Source organism: Phyllobates terribilis, unplaced genomic scaffold, assembly GCF_046119375.1.
Source record: "Phyllobates terribilis strain yellow unplaced genomic scaffold, ASM4611937v1 Scaffold_249__1_contigs__length_2872098, whole genome shotgun sequence".
Lineage (NCBI taxonomy): Eukaryota > Metazoa > Chordata > Amphibia > Anura > Dendrobatidae > Phyllobates > Phyllobates terribilis.
This window is the reverse complement of record NW_027363009.1, coordinates 875,803-892,306: the sequence shown is the minus strand read 5'-3', so window position 1 is coordinate 892,306 and position 16,504 is coordinate 875,803. Positions and strand designations below refer to the sequence as shown.

General features: G+C 43.1%; 8 non-coding genes across 8 annotated transcripts; all 8 read left to right on the top strand.

The window, feature by feature from the left end:
• The first annotated feature begins 2,236 nt into the window (after positions 1 to 2,236).
• On the top strand, positions 2,237 to 2,425 carry LOC141218347 (U2 spliceosomal RNA). The gene has a single exon (XR_012287098.1). It is a non-coding gene; the product is annotated as a U2 spliceosomal RNA (small nuclear RNA).
• A 1,120-nt stretch (positions 2,426 to 3,545) lies between these two features.
• Positions 3,546 to 3,736, top strand: LOC141218816 (U2 spliceosomal RNA). The gene has a single exon (XR_012287504.1). It is a non-coding gene; the product is annotated as a U2 spliceosomal RNA (small nuclear RNA).
• A 1,113-nt stretch (positions 3,737 to 4,849) lies between these two features.
• LOC141218814 (U2 spliceosomal RNA) lies at positions 4,850 to 5,040 on the top strand. Its single transcript, XR_012287503.1, has one exon. It is a non-coding gene; the product is annotated as a U2 spliceosomal RNA (small nuclear RNA).
• A 1,119-nt stretch (positions 5,041 to 6,159) lies between these two features.
• On the top strand, positions 6,160 to 6,350 carry LOC141218813 (U2 spliceosomal RNA). The gene has a single exon (XR_012287502.1). It is a non-coding gene; the product is annotated as a U2 spliceosomal RNA (small nuclear RNA).
• Positions 6,351 to 7,472: 1,122 nt separating this feature from the next.
• On the top strand, positions 7,473 to 7,663 carry LOC141218812 (U2 spliceosomal RNA). Its single transcript, XR_012287501.1, has one exon. It is a non-coding gene; the product is annotated as a U2 spliceosomal RNA (small nuclear RNA).
• A 1,117-nt stretch (positions 7,664 to 8,780) lies between these two features.
• Positions 8,781 to 8,971, top strand: LOC141218811 (U2 spliceosomal RNA). Its single transcript, XR_012287500.1, has one exon. It is a non-coding gene; the product is annotated as a U2 spliceosomal RNA (small nuclear RNA).
• Positions 8,972 to 10,092: 1,121 nt separating this feature from the next.
• LOC141218809 (U2 spliceosomal RNA) lies at positions 10,093 to 10,283 on the top strand. Its single transcript, XR_012287498.1, has one exon. It is a non-coding gene; the product is annotated as a U2 spliceosomal RNA (small nuclear RNA).
• Positions 10,284 to 11,400: 1,117 nt separating this feature from the next.
• On the top strand, positions 11,401 to 11,591 carry LOC141218808 (U2 spliceosomal RNA). Its single transcript, XR_012287496.1, has one exon. It is a non-coding gene; the product is annotated as a U2 spliceosomal RNA (small nuclear RNA).
• The last annotated feature ends 4,913 nt before the right edge of the window (positions 11,592 to 16,504 follow it).

Here is a 16,504-nt window from a genome sequence, read left to right as displayed (position 1 = left end):
TAATGGATGATTCGCTGAAAGGACTAACGGCTGTTTTAGATCCCGCATCCCAAGAGTTTTTATCCCAAGTTTTAACGGAACAAGAAGTGTTAAAAACTATTAAAAGGTTTAAAACTGGAAAGGTCCCTGGTCCTGATGGCATCCCAATAGAATTTTATGTATGTTTTTATGATATTTTAAAAGATGATTTGTTTTATTTGTTTACTGAGGTTTTTAATAATAAGGTTTTATTAAATTCCTGGAAGAAAGGTGAAGTCTCCCTCCTATACAAAAAAGGTGATAAATCAAAATTAGAAAACTGGAGACCAATAACACTTTTAAATTGTGACTATAAAATAATGGCTAAAATTTGTGCAAATCGTCTAAAAGAAGTCATCAGCAAAGTTATTCATTCTAATCAAGTGTGTGGGGTGCCGGGGCGCAGTATATGGGACAATCTGAATTTAGTGAAAGACTGTATTGAGAATGTGAAAGACAGAAAGGGGAAAATGGCGATTTTATCTATTGATTTTGAAAAAGCATTTGACCGTGTCTCACACTTTTATCTTTTTAAAGTTTTAGAGAAAATGGGCATACCAGAAGGGTTTTTACTATCGCTTAAAGCATTTTACAAGGATTGTACAAGTAAGATTTTAGTGAATGGTTTTAAGACACAAGAGGTATTTTTACGGTCAGGGGTGAAACAGGGATGCCCTCTGTCCCCCCTACTGTTTATCTGTGCACTGGAACCAATGTTATGTGCAATACGCCAAAATAAACAGATATGCGGTGTCCCTCTGCCTGGAAGCGGTGGTTTGGAGGCCAAGGTTGTAGGCTACATGGATGACGTGGCGGTCTTGTGTACAGATGCACCATCACTTACGGCCACTCTCCATCAAGTGCAATCCTTTTGCCTAGCTTCTGGTTTTAAAATCAATTTTAATAAGTGTAACATTTTAAGTGTTGGGGGGATGATTTTACGTGATGTACCAATTAATGTCTCCGAATCCATTTCCATTTTAGGTATATCATTCACTGAAAATAATGATGGTTATAATAGTTGGGAAACAGTTACACAGAAAGTAAATACGAAAATATGTATGTGGAACATGAGGAGACTTACAATGGAGGGTAAAGTATTGGTTTTAAAGATGGTGATTTTACCTCTTTTATTGTATCTTAGCATGGTTTTCCCCCCGCCTGTTAATGTTTTAAAAAAGATAACCAAAACCTGTTTTACCTTCTTTTGGAACTCAAAAATGGAAAAGCTGAAAAGAGAAATCGTGATGAAATCAAAAGTAAAAGGTGGTAAAGATTTTCCAGATTTTAATAGGTTTCTTTTAATCCATCTGTTCGTTTACTGTTTTAATGCCCTTTTTAAGAATCACTATTGGTCCTTTTTTATGCGTTTTAATACAGGATTTTTTATGAGAAAGTTTGGATGGTATGAAGTTAATATATCTGTGCCCCATGCTTTTAATTTGTCGACGCATTATGAGATTTTAAGGAAAATAGTGTCCGATTTTAATTTAGGGACTAAGAAAATAGAGGAATTAAGAAATAGTAAGAAACTAATTAAAGAAATACGTAAAAGTGAGGAAATATGTAATGTTGACAGATATGATGATGACAAATCTATGTCTATCTGGAAAATGATTAACGTTTTTTATCTTTTTAATGAACAGAGAGATCTGGCTTGGAGTTGCATGCACCGCTGTCTTCCTTGCCGGGCATTCCAATACAGAAGAGGATTTGTGAGGTCTGCCATCTGCCCAAGAGCCGGATGCCAAGACGAGGAAACGGTGGAACATCTATTATGGACATGTAATTTTGCAAAGGATTTCTGGAGAAGACTGCTCCCCCTACTGGAAAGGGTGGCAGACCTCAAGGACTTTACATATAAAACTGTGCTATACGGACTTATGGAATGCCCCACAATGGACCAGTACACAATGGCTTGGAAGACAGTGAACTGCGCCAAGTCATCTCTCTGGAAAGCGCGCAACATTGCTATTTTTAAACAAGATGTTTTATCAGTGAATGATGTTTTAAGTTTATGTTTATGTGAAATGTATACTTATTATTTAATTGACAAAAAGAAGAATGTACATATTTCCAAAAAATGGCTTGTTGACCAATGGAACCTAATTATTTAAAATCTTTGTATTTTTTTGTTTTGTAAATTTCATTTGTCTTTTAACGTTTGGTATTTGTTTAATTATGCTTGTAATTTGTTAAAGTTTTAATAAACGGTTTTATCCCTCTGCAGGGGATAGCCAAATTAAAAAAAAAATCTGTTCTTATCAGTTTAATATCTGATACGTCCCCTATCTGGGGACCATATATTAAATGGATTTTTAGAACAGGGAGATGGAAAAAGAGCTTGCTCTGTCCACTCCACGCATTGACCTGGTATTGCAGTATCTCCAGGACCGGTGCACCCCTTCTTTAATGCAGTTTCTAAAATCAGAAAGAATTGAATTCAATGCTTTTTGTTCATTTTGCTTGTTTGTCGGATTTTGGGATGGACTCTTTGGCTTTGCTTTTCTTCTCCTCATTGGATTTTTCATGTTAAAAGTTGCAGAAGCCAGATGACAAGCTCATTTTGGTTCAACTTCAGCAACTGTGCATTGCATTGCCATGTAATGTAATGTAATGCAATGCTATCTATCTAGCTCTCCCTCTATACTTCCTTTTGGATAAACAGACATATTAGGCAAGCATTTTGGAGCTTTCACCTAAATAACTACAGGTGGTGAGATAAGCTGCACAATATAATTGACCTTTCAGTATATTGTTGCACACACACCATCTATTTAGCAAATGCCCTTGTTATCAACAGCAGCCTTTTAAACTCACCTGAGCTAACAGGTATGTGAGCTGGTTACTCTGCTGCGCTTAAAATTTCTTTTTTGGTTTGCTACAATGCCTTTTCTGAAATATTGTCTCCCTCTGCTGGAACACTGACTTCTTTCATTTAATGCCTGCAGACTATAAAAGAGAAACCAACCCAAAAAGTTTGGTTGATTAGTCTGTGGCATTCTTTTAAACTGTTGCTTATGGCGGTCTCTGTGAGCTTCTCAGTGACATTCAGCCATCCAGGTATCCCGCCTGCAGTAGACGGAATGTGGCAATGGAACGCTGGCTGCGCGTGTCATAATAGGCTCTGAGCCTTTATATACCTGCGCACAGCAGCAGCCACCTTCAGTCTGCTGCTGGACAGCCAGCAGCAGCAGCAGCAGGAGACGTAATTAATCAGCAACCCTCCTGCTAAGGGTAGACAGCTGCTCGTTCCACCCCCCCCCCGCCTTAATTGGTTCTCCTCCCTTCCAACGGTGTTGAGGCGGGTGGGAACAGCCGGGGGTTGAGGGTACTGTGCTAAAAGAGGTGGAGTTATGCAGATCTAAAACGCGTGGATTGCAGCAGCAGCAAGCCGAAAAGTGCAGGCATGTGAGGGATCTAGAGGTTGACAGCATGTCTTCTTAACGGGAGTCCAGGTGGCCATCTCCACAAATGGACTTTTCAGAATCCTTGGGTGGCACCGTAGTCGGAAACCAATTCTGGTTATCGCTTCTCGGCCTTTTGGCTAAGATCAAGTGTAGTATCTGTTCTTATCAGTTTAATATCTGATACGTCCCCTATCTGGGGACCATATATTAAATGGATTTTTAGAACAGGGAGATGGAAAAAGAGCTTGCTCTGTCCACTCCACGCATTGACCTGGTATTGCAGTATCTCCAGGACCGGTGCACCCCTTCTTTAATGCAGTTTCTAAAATCAGAAAGAATTGAATTCAATGCTTTTTGTTCATTTTGCTTGTTTGTCGGATTTTGGGATGGACTCTTTGGCTTTGCTTTTCTTCTCCTCATTGGATTTTTCATGTTAAAAGTTGCAGAAGCCAGATGACAAGCTCATTTTGGTTCAACTTCAGCAACTGTGCATTGCATTGCCATGTAATGTAATGTAATGCAATGCTATCTATCTAGCTCTCCCTCTATACTTCCTTTTGGATAAACAGACATATTAGGCAAGCATTTTGGAGCTTTCACCTAAATAACTACAGGTGGTGAGATAAGCTGCACAATATAATTGACCTTTCAGTATATTGTTGCACACACACCATCTATTTAGCAAATGCCCTTGTTATCAACAGCAGCCTTTTAAACTCACCTGAGCTAACAGGTATGTGAGCTGGTTACTCTGCTGCGCTTAAAATTTCTTTTTTGGTTTGCTACAATGCCTTTTCTGAAACGTTGTCTCCCTCTGCTGGAACACTGACTTCTTTCATTTAATGCCTGCAGACTATAAAAGAGAAACCAACCCAAAAAGTTTGGTTGATTAGTCTGTGGCATTCTTTTAAACTGTTGCTTATGGCGGTCTCTGTGAGCTTCTCAGTGACATTCAGCCATCCAGGTATCCCGCCTGCAGTAGACGGAATGTGGCAATGGAACGCTGGCTGCGCGTGTCATAATAGGCTCTGAGCCTTTATATACCTGCGCACAGCAGCAGCCACCTTCAGTCTGCTGCTGGACAGCCAGCAGCAGCAGGAGAGGTAATTAATCAGCAACCCTCCTGCTAAGGGTAGACAGCTGCTCGTTCCACCCCCCCCCGCCTTAATTGGTTCTCCTCCCTTCCAATGGTGTTGAGGCGGGTGGGAACAGCCGGGGGTTGAGGGTACTGTGCTAAAAGAGGTGGAGTTATGCAGATCTAAAACGCGTGGATTGCAGCAGCAGCAAGCCGAAAAGTGCAGGCATGTGAGGGATCTAGAGGTTGACAGCATGTCTTCTTAACGGGAGTCCAGGTGGCCATCTCCACAAATGGACTTTTCAGAATCCTTGGGTGGCACCGTAGTCGGAAACCAATTCTGGTTATCGCTTCTCGGCCTTTTGGCTAAGATCAAGTGTAGTATCTGTTCTTATCAGTTTAATATCTGATACGTCCCCTATCTGGGGACCATATATTAAATGGATTTTTAGAACAGGGAGATGGAAAAAGAGCTTGCTCTGTCCACTCCACGCATTGACCTGGTATTGCAGTATCTCCAGGACCGGTGCACCCCTTCTTTAATGCAGTTTCTAAAATCAGAAAGAATTGAATTCAATGCTTTTTGTTCATTTTGCTTGTTTGTCGGATTTTGGGATGGACTCTTTGGCTTTGCTTTTCTTCTCCTCATTGGATTTTTCATGTTAAAAGTTGCAGAAGCCAGATGACAAGCTCATTTTGGTTCAACTTCAGCAACTGTGCATTGCATTGCCATGTAATGTAATGTAATGCAATGCTATCTATCTAGCTCTCCCTCTATACTTCCTTTTGGATAAACAGACATATTAGGCAAGCATTTTGGAGCTTTCACCTAAATAACTACAGGTGGTGAGATAAGCTGCACAATATAATTGACCTTTCAGTATATTGTTGCACACACACCATCTATTTAGCAAATGCCCTTGTTATCAACAGCAGCCTTTTAAACTCACCTGAGCTAACAGGTATGTGAGCTGGTTACTCTGCTGCGCTTAAAATTTCTTTTTTGGTTTGCTACAATGCCTTTTCTGAAACGTTGTCTCCCTCTGCTGGAACACTGACTTCTTTCATTTAATGCCTGCAGACTATAAAAGAGAAACCAACCCAAAAAGTTTGGTTGATTAGTCTGTGGCATTCTTTTAAACTGTTGCTTATGGCAGTCTCTGTGAGCTTCTCAGTGACATTCAGCCATCCAGGTATCCCGCCTGCAGTAGACGGAATGTGGCAATGGAACGCTGGCTGCGCGTGTCATAATAGGCTCTGAGCCTTTATATACCTGCGCACAGCAGCAGCCACCTTCAGTCTGCTGCTGGACAGCCAGCAGCAGCAGCAGCAGGAGAGGTAATTAATCAGCAACCCTCCTGCTAAGGGTAGACAGCTGCTCGTTCCACCCCCCCCCGCCTTAATTGGTTCTCCTCCCTTCCAACGGTGTTGAGGCGGGTGGGAACAGCCGGGGGTTGAGGGTACTGTGCTAAAAGAGGTGGAGTTATGCAGATCTAAAACGCGTGGATTGCAGCAGCAGCAAGCCGAAAAGTGCAGGCATGTGAGGGATCTAGAGGTTGACAGCATGTCTTCTTAACGGGAGTCCAGGTGGCCATCTCCACAAATGGACTTTTCAGAATCCTTGGGTGGCACCGTAGTCGGAAACCAATTCTGGTTATCGCTTCTCGGCCTTTTGGCTAAGATCAAGTGTAGTATCTGTTCTTATCAGTTTAATATCTGATACGTCCCCTATCTGGGGACCATATATTAAATGGATTTTTAGAACAGGGAGATGGAAAAAGAGCTTGCTCTGTCCACTCCACGCATTGACCTGGTATTGCAGTATCTCCAGGACCGGTGCACCCCTTCTTTAATGCAGTTTCTAAAATCAGAAAGAATTGAATTCAATGCTTTTTGTTCATTTTGCTTGTTTGTCGGATTTTGGGATGGACTCTTTGGCTTTGCTTTTCTTCTCCTCATTGGATTTTTCATGTTAAAAGTTGCAGAAGCCAGATGACAAGCTCATTTTGGTTCAACTTCAGCAACTGTGCATTGCATTGCCATGTAATGTAATGTAATGCAATGCTATCTATCTAGCTCTCCCTCTATACTTCCTTTTGGATAAACAGACATATTAGGCAAGCATTTTGGAGCTTTCACCTAAATAACTACAGGTGGTGAGATAAGCTGCACAATATAATTGACCTTTCAGTATATTGTTGCACACACACCATCTATTTAGCAAATGCCCTTGTTATCAACAGCAGCCTTTTAAACTCACCTGAGCTAACAGGTATGTGAGCTGGTTACTCTGCTGCGCTTAAAATTTCTTTTTTGGTTTGCTACAATGCCTTTTCTGAAACGTTGTCTCCCTCTGCTGGAACACTGACTTCTTTCATTTAATGCCTGCAGACTATAAAAGAGAAACCAACCCAAAAAGTTTGGTTGATTAGTCTGTGGCATTCTTTTAAACTGTTGCTTATGGCGGTCTCTGTGAGCTTCTCAGTGACATTCAGCCATCCAGGTATCCCGCCTGCAGTAGACGGAATGTGGCAATGGAACGCTGGCTGCGCGTGTCATAATAATCTCTGAGCCTTTATATACCTGCGCACAGCAGCAGCCACCTTCAGTCTGCTGCTGGACAGCCAGCAGCAGCAGCAGCAGGAGAGGTAATTAATCAGCAACCCTCCTGCTAAGGGTAGACAGCTGCTCGTTCCACCCCCCCCCCCCGCCTTAATTGGTTCTCCTCCCTTCCAACGGTGTTGAGGCGGGTGGGAACAGCCGGGGGTTGAGGGTACTGTGCTAAAAGAGGTGGAGTTATGCAGATCTAAAACGCGTGGATTGCAGCAGCAGCAAGCCGAAAAGTGCAGGCATGTGAGGGATCTAGAGGTTGACAGCATGTCTTCTTAACGGGAGTCCAGGTGGCCATCTCCACAAATGGACTTTTCAGAATCCTTGGGTGGCACCGTAGTCGGAAACCAATTCTGGTTATCGCTTCTCGGCCTTTTGGCTAAGATCAAGTGTAGTATCTGTTCTTATCAGTTTAATATCTGATACGTCCCCTATCTGGGGACCATATATTAAATGGATTTTTAGAACAGGGAGATGGAAAAAGAGCTTGCTCTGTCCACTCCACGCATTGACCTGGTATTGCAGTATCTCCAGGACCGGTGCACCCCTTCTTTAATGCAGTTTCTAAAATCAGAAAGAATTGAATTCAATGCTTTTTGTTCATTTTGCTTGTTTGTCGGATTTTGGGATGGACTCTTTGGCTTTGCTTTTCTTCTCCTCATTGGATTTTTCATGTTAAAAGTTGCAGAAGCCAGATGACAAGCTCATTTTGGTTCAACTTCAGCAACTGTGCATTGCATTGCCATGTAATGTAATGTAATGCAATGCTATCAATCTAGCTCTCCCTCTATACTTCCTTTTGGATAAACAGACATATTAGGCAAGCATTTTGGAGCTTTCACCTAAATAACTACAGGTGGTGAGATAAGCTGCACAATATAATTGACCTTTCAGTATATTGTTGCACACACACCATCTATTTAGCAAATGCCCTTGTTATCAACAGCAGCCTTTTAAACTCACCTGAGCTAACAGGTATGTGAGCTGGTTACTCTGCTGCGCTTAAAATTTCTTTTTTGGTTTGCTACAATGCCTTTTCTGAAACGTTGTCTCCCTCTGCTGGAACACTGACTTCTTTCATTTAATGCCTGCAGACTATAAAAGAGAAACTAACCCAAAAAGTTTGGTTGATTAGTCTGTGGCATTCTTTTAAACTGTTGCTTATGGCGGTCTCTGTGAGCTTCTCAGTGACATTCAGCCATCCAGGTATCCCGCCTGCAGTAGACGGAATGTGGCAATGGAACGCTGGCTGCGCGTGTCATAATAGGCTCTGAGCCTTTATATACCTGCGCACAGCAGCAGCCACCTTCAGTCTGCTGCTGGACAGCCAGCAGCAGCAGCAGGAGAGGTAATTAATCAGCAACCCTCCTGCTAAGGGTAGACAGCTGTTCGTTCCACCCCCCCCCCGCCTTAATTGGTTCTCCTCCCTTCCAACGGTGTTGAGGCGGGTGGGAACAGCCGGGGGTTGAGGGTACTGTGCTAAAAGAGGTGGAGTTATGCAGATCTAAAACGCGTGGATTGCAGCAGCAGCAAGCCGAAAAGTGCAGGCATGTGAGGGATCTAGAGGTTGACAGCATGTCTTCTTAATGGGAGTCCAGGTGGCCATCTCCACAAATGGACTTTTCAGAATCCTTGGGTGGCACCGTAGTCGGAAACCAATTCTGGTTATCGCTTCTCGGCCTTTTGGCTAAGATCAAGTGTAGTATCTGTTCTTATCAGTTTAATATCTGATACGTCCCCTATCTGGGGACCATATATTAAATGGATTTTTAGAACAGGGAGATGGAAAAAGAGCTTGCTCTGTCCACTCCACGCATTGACCTGGTATTGCAGTATCTCCAGGACCGGTGCACCCCTTCTTTAATGCAGTTTCTAAAATCAGAAAGAATTGAATTCAATGCTTTTTGTTCATTTTGCTTGTTTGTCGGATTTTGGGATGGACTCTTTGGCTTTGCTTTTCTTCTCCTCATTGGATTTTTCATGTTAAAAGTTGCAGAAGCCAGATGACAAGCTCATTTTGGTTCAACTTCAGCAACTGTGCATTGCATTGCCATGTAATGTAATGTAATGCAATGCTATCTATCTAGCTCTCCCTCTATACTTCCTTTTGGATAAACAGACATATTAGGCAAGCATTTTGGAGCTTTCACCTAAATAACTACAGGTGGTGAGATAAGCTGCACAATATAATTGACCTTTCAGTATATTGTTGCACACACACCATCTATTTAGCAAATGCCCTTGTTATCAACAGCAGCCTTTTAAACTCACCTGAGCTAACAGGTATGTGAGCTGGTTACTCTGCTGCGCTTAAAATTTCTTTTTTGGTTTGCTACAATGCCTTTTCTGAAACGTTGTCTCCCTCTGCTGGAACACTGACTTCTTTCATTTAATGCCTGCAGACTATAAAAGAGAAACCAACCCAAAAAGTTTGGTTGATTAGTCTGTGGCATTCTTTTAAACTGCTGCTTATGGCGGTCTCTGTGAGCTTCTTAGTGACATTCAGCCATCCAGGTATCCCGCCTGCAGTAGACGGAATGTGGCAATGGAACGCTGGCTGCGCGTGTCATAATAGGCTCTGAGCCTTTATATACCTGCGCACAGCAGCAGCCACCTTCAGTCTGCTGCTGGACAGCCAGCAGCAGCAGCAGCAGGAGAGGTAATTAATCAGCAACCCTCCTGCTAAGGGTAGACAGCTGCTCGTTCCACCCCCCCCCCCGCCTTAATTGGTTCTCCTCCCTTCCAACGGTGTTGAGGCGGGTGGGAACAGCCGGGGGTTGAGGGTACTGTGCTAAAAGAGGTGGAGTTATGCAGATCTAAAACGCGTGGATTGCAGCAGCAGCAAGCCGAAAAGTGCAGGCATGTGAGGGATCTAGAGGTTGACAGCATGTCTTCTTAACGGGAGTCCAGGTGGCCATCTCCACAAATGGACTTTTCAGAATCCTTGGGTGGCACCGTAGTCGGAAACCAATTCTGGTTATCGCTTCTCGGCCTTTTGGCTAAGATCAAGTGTAGTATCTGTTCTTATCAGTTTAATATCTGATACGTCCCCTATCTGGGGACCATATATTAAATGGATTTTTAGAACAGGGAGATGGAAAAAGAGCTTGCTCTGTCCACTCCACGCATTGACCTGGTATTGCAGTATCTCCAGGACCGGTGCACCCCTTCTTTAATGCAGTTTCTAAAATCAGAAAGAATTGAATTCAATGCTTTTTGTTCATTTTGCTTGTTTGTCGGATTTTGGGATGGACTCTTTGGCTTTGCTTTTCTTCTCCTCATTGGATTTTTCATGTTAAAAGTTGCAGAAGCCAGATGACAAGCTCATTTTGGTTCAACTTCAGCAACTGTGCATTGCATTGCCATGTAATGTAATGTAATGCAATGCTATCTATCTAGCTCTCCCTCTATACTTCCTTTTGGATAAACAGACATATTAGGCAAGCATTTTGGAGCTTTCACCTAAATAACTACAGGTGGTGAGATAAGCTGCACAATATAATTGACCTTTCAGTATATTGTTGCACACACACCATCTATTTAGCAAATGCCCTTGTTATCAACAGCAGCCTTTTAAACTCACCTGAGCTAACAGGTATGTGAGCTGGTTACTCTGCTGCGCTTAAAATTTCTTTTTTGGTTTGCTACAATGCCTTTTCTGAAACGTTGTCTCCCTCTGCTGGAACACTGACTTCTTTCATTTAATGCCTGCAGACTATAAAAGAGAAACCAACCCAAAAAGTTTGGTTGATTAGTCTGTGGCATTCTTTTAAACTGTTGCTTATGGCGGTCTCTGTGAGCTTCTCAGTGACATTCAGCCATCCAGGTATCCCGCCTGCAGTAGACGGAATGTGGCAATGGAACGCTGGCTGCGCGTGTCATAATAGGCTCTGAGCCTTTATATACCTGCGCACAGCAGCAGCCACCTTCAGTCTGCTGCTGGACAGCCAGCAGCAGCAGCAGGAGAGGTAATTAATCAGCAACCCTCCTGCTAAGGGTAGACAGCTGCTCGTTCCACCCCCCCCCCGCCTTAATTGGTTCTCCTCCCTTCCAACGGTGTTGAGGCGGGTGGGAACAGCCGGGGGTTGAGGGTACTGTGCTAAAAGAGGTGGAGTTATGCAGATCTAAAACGCGTGGATTGCAGCAGCAGCAAGCCGAAAAGTGCAGGCATGTAAGGAATCTAGAGGTTGACAGCATGTCTTCTTAACGGGAGTCCAGGTGGCCATCTCCACAAATGGACTTTTCAGAATCCTTGGGTGGCACCGTAGTCGGAAACCAATTCTGGTTATCGCTTCTCGGCCTTTTGGCTAAGATCAAGTGTAGTATCTGTTCTTATCAGTTTAATATCTGATACGTCCCCTATCTGGGGACCATATATTAAATGGATTTTTAGAACAGGGAGATGGAAAAAGAGCTTGCTCTGTCCACTCCACGCATTGACCTGGTATTGCAGTATCTCCAGGACCGGTGCACCCCTTCTTTAATGCAGTTTCTAAAATCAGAAAGAATTGAATTCAATGCTTTTTGTTCATTTTGCTTGTTTGTCGGATTTTGGGATGGACTCTTTGGCTTTGCTTTTCTTCTCCTCATTGGATTTTTCATGTTAAAAGTTGCAGAAGCCAGATGACAAGCTCATCTGGTTATCGCTTCTCGGCCTTTTGGCTGAGACCAAGTGCTTCACAGCAGGCGGTTTCAGTTGAAGGGCACTCAGGTACCCCTCTCCTTGGCCTGGCAGGATCGTCCACTTCAGTGGGCTTCACCTGCCTGCTGCTATTAGGGAGAGGGATTAGTCCTAGGGTAACGGGCAGCGATCCCCCAGCCTTCAGGTGCTTTATCTCAAAGCTCTGAAGGCGCAGATTGCAGGCGGTTGCAATTTGCATTTTGTTGCGCCATACCATGGAGGTTGACCCCAACCTCGTGCCTCTATATGCGAGGCTTAAGAACACCATAAGGGTCCGCTTTACGGCTGGTGGTTCCGATATGCGGAATCTGGGATATGTAGTCCAGGACGTGCTTGAGAAACTGCTCCACGTCAGAACCAACGAAATCCTTTCTATCCAGGATTATCCTCGACGTGGAGATTATGATGTAACCTTTACTGGCGAAGGTATTTTCAAAGATGTTTTGTCCAGAGTTAAGTCGGTAGAAAATAGCCCTGGTCTAAAAGGGATTCAGATCATCGAGCACGTCCTGGATGAGGTAAAGATGGTGGTTGTGAAAATCTTCTCACCCTTCATAACAGCACCAGAGGTTATTTCCTTTTTGTCAGTTTATTTTAAAAGTGTGAAATTGATTGGGAAAGTGTTGAATGAGTTTAACATCTGGACCTCAAAATGGAAGTTTTTAGTAAAATGTGAAAGAGACCCTAAATTCCCTGGAGGTGGGAGACTTCCTCCAGCTCGATTTAAAATAGGGCAAACTAATGGGGATTTTTTTTTCTCAGGAATGCCACTTTTCTGTAGGTATTGTGGTCTCTATGGGCACTCTAAGGATAGTTGTGCCACTTGTAGAAATTGTGCCAGTACTGAACATGACACAAAGGAGTGCCCAAATGAAAAAAAATGCTCTTTTTGTCGGACACCTGGTCATTTCTATTTTTCTTGCCCTCACAGGTTCAGAGAGGATGAACAAAAACAAAAGGAGAAGTCCAAGACATCCGGGAATGGACGGGCCAATCAGACCACCCCTCAGGAGGAGGAACAACAACCTGGAGCCTCGGGAGGTGATAAGGGCGCTTCGACTAGTAACAATCCCTCCGAGTCAATGACAGGTAACTCACAGGAGCCCAGGAGCTGGCTGAAAGACCATAAGGAGGCTAAAAGGAAGGCTGAGAAAGATCATAAAGGGGCGGTCGGTAAGGCCAAAAAAGAGCGCCAAAAGGCTGACACCGAGCCCAAAATTCCCACTGGGTCTCACGAGAGCGAGGGCGGTACGTGGCATTTGGTGAGGTCTCATAATAAGAAAAAGAATGGTTCCGTGGAGGTGGCTAATAGGGAGGAGATGGATACATCCCCTCACGGGGGTGTAGACTCTGGAATCCCGAGGTCCCGGGGCTCTGCTGCCCCAGGTGGGGCCCCGAACCTGGCTGCCTCCGGGGACTCTGAGGCTCCGCCATGTGTGCAGCCTGCCCCTGTGTTACGACCCTCTGCGGGTCAGCAGGGGAGTGCGGAGCCTCTCGGAGACCCACCTGACGAGGACCTAAATGGTCAGCCTATGGAGACCCAGTGTAACCTTTCTCACAATATCCTTCCGAGCTACACCCCAGTAGCGTCGGGTCTTAATTTAAGTGAATGTTCCTTCTCCGATGATGAAGACTCTTTGATAACGGTGGATTCAGAAGAGGGCGTTGGTGAAAGTCCAAGTGGTCTGATCCGTCCATCGGATAGGTAAAGTCCAGTTTTTGTTTCTTCCTAACCATTTGTTATGATGGCTGACATTAGTGGTGTTTCCCTCAATGTGAGAGGCATAGGATCCAAGACCAGAAGAGCTACTGTTTTACATTTTTTAACCTGTTTTACAGCTTCTGTTTTCTTTTTACAAGAATGTCATATCCCTCATAAGATTTCTTACAAAAAATATAAGGAAGAGTGGAAACATGGTCCATCGGTCTGGTCTGGATCAAATGCAACCGGATCAGCCGGGGTAGCTATACTTTTTAAGGGAAATGTGTCTATTGATTTTATCCAAGATATTTTACCGGGTCGTATTCTTTTAGTTAAGGCTTTTATTGATGGGACAAGATGGCAGTTTGTAAATTTTTATGGGTCACCTGATAAAAATGAAAGGGCTGATATGCTGGAAATTTTACCTTTATTTATTAACATTTCTGAACCTTTTATCCTGGCAGGTGATTTTAATTGTATTTTAAAAGGCGAAAGCCGACGCTCCGGTTCCGTGAGTAGAAATTATGACAAAACGTCTGGAATGTTAAGCAATATTATAAATGATTGTAAATTAACTGATGTGTATAAAGAATGTAACAAGGATAGCCCTATAGACGCTGGTTTCACCTGGAGCAATTCTACATGTAGCTCCAGGATAGATTTTGTTTTAGGTTCAGAAAAAATACTGCCAGTGAAATGTGAAGTTTTAACTAATATTCTCTCAGATCACAAGGTTTTATCTTTTAGAGTGAGGATTAATGGAAAGAAGAAATGTGGTAAGAAATCTTGGAAATTGAATGTGTCCCTTTTAAAAGATCCACAAATTTTATCGGATTTTATTGAGTTTTATGTAAACTGTAGAAAAAGGAAAAACCCCAATATTTCTTTTAGCTCCTGGTGGGATAGAATGAAAATAAGCATTAAAGATTTCTTTATAAAGAAAAGCATACAAAAAGCTAAAGAAAAGTTTGAGATCTATAATTTTCTTAATATCAGGTTACAGACATTGTACAAATTCAAAGACAATGGTCTGGATGTAGGTAATGATATATTGAGTCTTAAAGGAGAAATTTCAAAGTGGTTGGAACAAAAAGGAAAAGAACTGATTTTTCGTTCAAAGGTAAAACACGTAGAAGAGGATGAGACTTGTTCCAGGTATTTTTTTAAGAAAAACAAACAGGCGAAAACAATAATTGATAACATAGATGGAGATAATAATATCAACGTTATATTGGATAAGGTAAATGTCTATTTTAATGATCTTTTTAATGTAAAAACTGTAGACCATGATTTAATACACACTTTCCTGGGGGAGATCAAGTCCACCCTAGATGCTGATGCCCAAAGTTTTTTATCCCAACCTCTATGTGAGGAAGAGATTTTAGAAACCATGAAGAGTTTTAAAAATGGTAAAGTGCCGGGCCCTGATGGTATCCCCATAGAGTTTTATATAAGTTTTTATGATATTTTAAAAGATGATTTGTTTAATTTGTTTTCCGAAGTTTTTAATAATAAGGTTTTACTCAACTCATGGAAGAAAGGTGAGGTATCACTACTATACAAAAAAGGTGACAAAACGGATCTTAAAAACTGGAGGCCGATAACTCTTTTAAATAGTGATTACAAAATTATGGCTAAGATCTGTGCAAATCGGTTGAAAAAGGTGAAACATAAAGTAATTCATGCAAATCAGGTATGCGGGGTACCTGGGCGTAGTATCTGGGACAATTTAAACCTGGTGAAAGATTGTATTGAAGATGTAAAAACCAGAAAGACAAAGATGTCAATCCTAGCGGTGGATTTTGAGAAAGCTTTTGACCGCGTGTCTCATTTTTATCTTTTTAAAGTTTTAGAAAAAATGGGCATTCCGGGTGGGTTTTTATTGTCTCTTAAAGCTTTTTATAATGATTGTACGAGTAAGATTTTAGTTAATGGTTTTAAAACAAAAGAGGTAGTTTTAAAATCAGGGGTGAAGCAGGGTTGCCCTTTGTCCCCCCTGCTTTTTATATGTGCTATAGAACCCCTTTTATGTACAATACGCCGGGATAAGCAAATATGTGGAGTACCCTTACCCGGAGGGAACGGTCTACAAGTTAAAGTTGTAAGCTATATGGATGATGTAGCAGTGTTTGGATGTGATGTACCTTCAATACAAAAAACGATAAGCCAAATTCAGTCTTTTTGTACAGTTTCCGGTTTTAAAATTAATCTTACTAAATGTAATATTTTAAATGTCGGGGGGATGTGTAGCACCCTGAGGATTCGGCTGCTACAGGGGTATTGCACCTCAACCCAGAGGTGTGATATTCCACTCCCGGGTAAGGATGGAGTGTGGAACTGAGCTCGGTAGGCTGCATGCACTACATACATCCCATTTCCGAGGAACAGGCCGACGGTACTCCCACTTAGAAATGTGCAGGTACGACCGAGTCTGTTCCTGGCTGGAGTGGGAGGGGGGTGGTACATCCCATGTAGTGTAGGGGCAGATAGGGGGAGCAGCCTGGGTAAAGATAGGAGCTCATTGGGTGCTGGTCACCTGAGCTCACACATAGAGGGATATATAAGGTGGGCACCAACTAGAATCAGGGTCAGATGCAGAGAGTCAGATGCAGAGAACAAGTCAGTTGGAGAGGAGCCTGTCTGATGCAGAGAACAAATCGGCAGAGAGAAGGAAACAGCAGCCCTGGAGAGAGAGAGAGTGGAGCAGAGAAAGACCCAGAGGGGGAAGACTAAAGGGACCCAAGAACCCAAATTAGAGCACCGGGTGAGGAGTCAGCAAAAGGGTACCGGAACCCAAGCTGGTGGGGGTAAAAACATTCCCCAGCCAGAGACCGGAGACCGTGGGCAGCGTCTGCCACGGTCACCCATCACATCCACCCCGAAGGCACACCACATGAAGGGTCAGGGAACCCAGGGCCAAGGGTGTCCCAACAGAAGGCCCGAGGGAGCTGGACCTAGGTGGATCACTGGTGGGGACGGCTGAAGAAAGGACAGAGGGAGAGCTCAGG